At 42.4% G+C, this 3,891-nt stretch overlaps 1 non-coding gene across 1 annotated transcript; it reads left to right on the top strand.

Moving 5' to 3' along the window:
* The first annotated feature begins 2,400 nt into the window (after positions 1 to 2,400).
* On the top strand, positions 2,401 to 2,482 carry trnas-gcu (transfer RNA serine (anticodon GCU)). Its single transcript has one exon. It is a non-coding gene; the product is annotated as a tRNA-Ser (tRNA).
* The last annotated feature ends 1,409 nt before the right edge of the window (positions 2,483 to 3,891 follow it).

Raw genomic sequence — 3,891 nt, 5'->3', positions numbered from 1 at the left:
TGTAACAATTAAAATTTTGTGATTTATTTTGGCACTGGAAGATTTTGACTTTCACAAACACTGGTAAAATTGCTGACTGCCACAGCGAGAGCACAGGACTTGGTATCTGAGTGGTGAAGGCGATGAACTGCATGTGTGGATTATAACACCAACCTCTTCACAAAACATTTGTTATTTCCTCTCTTACATGGCCCCACATGAAAATAGAATCCCTGCGCAATCCTAGAGTGACTAATAAGATTCAGGTATTGAAGAATAACTTCACCAAGGGCAACCTCAATAGTGGGATTTGAACCGACACCTCAACACACTTAATCAAGCACTGGAGACCACTCGGCCTGACAAAACATTTGTTAAATGTCTCGATGGGATAGACACATGGCCTTGCCATTGCTCTGCATAACTTTCATTGATTTCAATCTAGGGTTTACATACAGCAACTACAGTCTTTTAAGGTCATTTGCAACGTCCAAAAAACAGGATGAGGTGGCCGAGTGGTTAAGGCGATGGACTGCTAATCTATTGTGCTATGCATGCATGGGTTTGAATCCCATCCTCATCGAGTAACAATTCAAATGATGTGCTTTATTTTGGCACTGGAAGATTTTGACTTTCACAAACACTGGCAAAATTGCTGACTGCCACAGCGAGAGCACAGGACTTGGTATACGAGTGGTGAAGGCGATGAACTGCATGTGTGGATTATAACACCAACCTCTTCACACAACATTTGTTATTTCCTCTGTTACATGGCCCCACATGAAAATAGAATCCCTTCGCAATCCTAGAGCGACTAATAAGATTCAGGTATTGAAGAATAACTTCACCAAGGGCAACCTCAATAGTGGGATTTGAACCGACACCTCAACACACTTAATCAAGCACTGGAGACCACTCGGCCTGACAAAACATTTGTTAAATGTCTCGATGGGATCGACACATGTCCTTGCCATTGCTCTGCATAACTTTCATTGATTTCAATCTAGGGTTTACATACAGCAACTACAGTTTTTTGAGGTCATTTGCCTCTTCTAAAATACAGGATGAGGTGGCCGAGTGGTTACTGCGATGGACTGCTAATCCATTGTGCTCTGCATGCATGGGTTAGAATCTCATCGAGTAACAATTCAAATGATGTGCTTTATTTTGGCACTGGAAGATTTGGACTTTCACAAACACTGGTAAAATTGCTGACTGCCACAGCGAGAGCACAGGACTTGGTATCTGAGTGGTGAAGGCGATGAAATGCATGTGTGGATTATAACACCAACCTAATCACACAACATTTGTTATTTCCTCTCTTACATGGCCCAACATGAAAATAGAATCCCTGAGCAATCCTAGAGTGACTAATAAGATTCAGGTATTGAAGAATAACTTCACCAAGGGCAACCTCAATGGTGGGATTTGAACCGACAGCTCAAAACACTTAATCAAGCACTTGAGACCACTCGGCCTGACAAAACATTTGTTAAATGTCTCGATGGGATCGACACATGGCCTTGCCATTGCTCTGCCTAACTTTCATTGATTTCAATCTAGGGTTTACATACAGCAACTACAGGTTTTTAAGGTCATTTGCCACATGTAAGTAACAGGATGAGGTGGATGAGTGGTTAAGGCGATGGACTGCTTATCCATTGTGCTCTGCATGCATGGGTTAGAATCTCATCGTGTAACAATTAAAATTCGGTGCTTTATTTTGGCAATGGAAGATTTTGACTTTCACAAACACTGGCAAAATTGCTGACTGCCACAGCGAGAGCACAGGACTTGGTATCTGAGTGGTGAAGGCGATGAACTGCATGTGTGGATTATAACACCAACCTCGTCACACAACATTTGTTATTTCCTCTCTTACATGGCCCCACATGAAAATAGAATCCCTGCGCAATCCTAGAGCGACTAATAAGATTCAGGTATTGAAGAATAACTTCACCAAGGGCAACCTCAATAGTGGGATTTTGACTTTCACAAACACTGGTAAAATTGCTGACTGCCACAGCGAGAGCACAGGACTTGGTATCTGAGTGGTGAAGGCGATGAACTGCATGTGTGGATTATAACACCAACCTCGTCACACAACATTTGTTATTTCCTCTCTTACATGGCCCCACATGAAAATAGAATCCCTGCGCAATCCTAGAGCGACTAATAAGATTCAGGTATTGAAGAATAACTTCACCAAGGGCAACCTCAATAGTGGGATTTGAACCGACACCTCAACACACTTAATCAAGCACTGGAGACCACTCGGCCTGACAAAACATTTGTTAAATGTCTCGATGGGATCGACACATGGCCTTGCAATTGCTCTGCCTAACTTTCATTGATTTCATTCTAGGGTTTACATACAGCAAATACAGTCTTTTAACGTCATTTGCAACTTCCATAAAACAGGATGAGGTGGCCGAGTGGTTAAGGCGATGGACTGCTAATCCATTGTGCTCTGCATGCATGGGTTCGAATCCCATCCTCATCGTGTAACAATTAAAATTCAGTGATTTATTTTGGCACTGGAAGATTTTGACTTTCACAAACACTGGTAAAATTGCTGACTGCCACAGCGAGAGCACAGGACTTGGTATCTGAGTGGTGAAGGCGATGAACTGCATGTGTGGATTATAACACCAACCTCTTCACACAACATTTGTTATTTCCTCTCTTACATGGCCCCACATGAAAATAGAATCCATGCGCAATCCTAGAGCGACTAATAAGATTCAGGTATTGAAGAATAACTTCACCAAGGGCAACCTCAATAGTGGGATTTTGACTTTCATAAACACTGGTAAAATTGCTGACTGCCACAGCGAGAGCACAGGACTTGGTATCTGAGTGGTGAAGGCGATGAACTGCATGTGTGGATTATAACACCAACCTCGTCACACAACATTTGTTATTTCCTCTCTTACATGGCCCCACATGAAAATAGAATCCCTGCGCAATCCTAGTGCGACTAATACGATTCAGGTATTGAAGAATAGCTTCACCAAGGGCAACCTCAATAGTGGGATTTGAACCGACACCTCAACACACTTAATCATGCACTGGAGACCACTCGGCCTGACAAAACATTTGTTAAATGTCTCGATGGGATAGACACATGGCCTTGCCATTGCTCTGCATAACTTTCATTGATTTCAATCTAGGGTTTACATACAGCAAATACAGTCTTTTAACGTCATTTGCAACTTCCAAAAAACAGGATGAGGTGTCCGAGTGGTTAAGGCGATGGACTGCTAATCCATTGTGCTCTGCATGCATGGGTTCGAATCCCATCCTCATCGTGTAACAATTCAAATTCATGTGATTTATTTTGGCACTGGAAGATTTTGACTTTCACAAACACTGGCAAAATTGCTGACTGCCACAGCGAGAGCACAGGACTTGGTATCTGAGTGGTGAAGGCGATGAACTGCATGTGTGGATTATAACACCAACCTCTTCACAAAACATTTGTTATTTCCTCTAATACATGGCCCCAAATGAATATAGAATCCCTACACAATCCTAGTACGACTAATACGATTCAGGTATTGAAGAATAACTTCACCAAGGGCAACCTCAATAGTGGGATTTGAACCGACACCTCAACACACTTAATCAAGCACTGGAGACCACTCGGCCTGACAAAACATTTGTTAAATGTCTCGATGGGATCGACACATGGCCTTGCCATTGCTCTGCCTAACTTTCATTGATTTCAATCTAGGGTTTACATACAGCAACTACAGGTTTTTAAGGTCATTTGCCACATGTAAATAACAGGATGAGGTGGATGAGTGGTTAAGGCGATGGACTGCGTATCCATTGTGCTCTGCATGCATGGTTTCGAATCCCATCATCGTGTAACAATTCAAATTCGGTGCTTTATTTTGGCACTGGAAG

Source organism: Oncorhynchus clarkii, unplaced genomic scaffold (genome assembly GCF_045791955.1).
Source record: "Oncorhynchus clarkii lewisi isolate Uvic-CL-2024 unplaced genomic scaffold, UVic_Ocla_1.0 unplaced_contig_2300_pilon_pilon, whole genome shotgun sequence".
Classification (NCBI taxonomy): domain Eukaryota; kingdom Metazoa; phylum Chordata; class Actinopteri; order Salmoniformes; family Salmonidae; genus Oncorhynchus; species Oncorhynchus clarkii.
The sequence above is the reverse complement of the archived record's forward strand: the minus strand, read 5'-3'. Positions and strand labels throughout refer to the sequence as shown.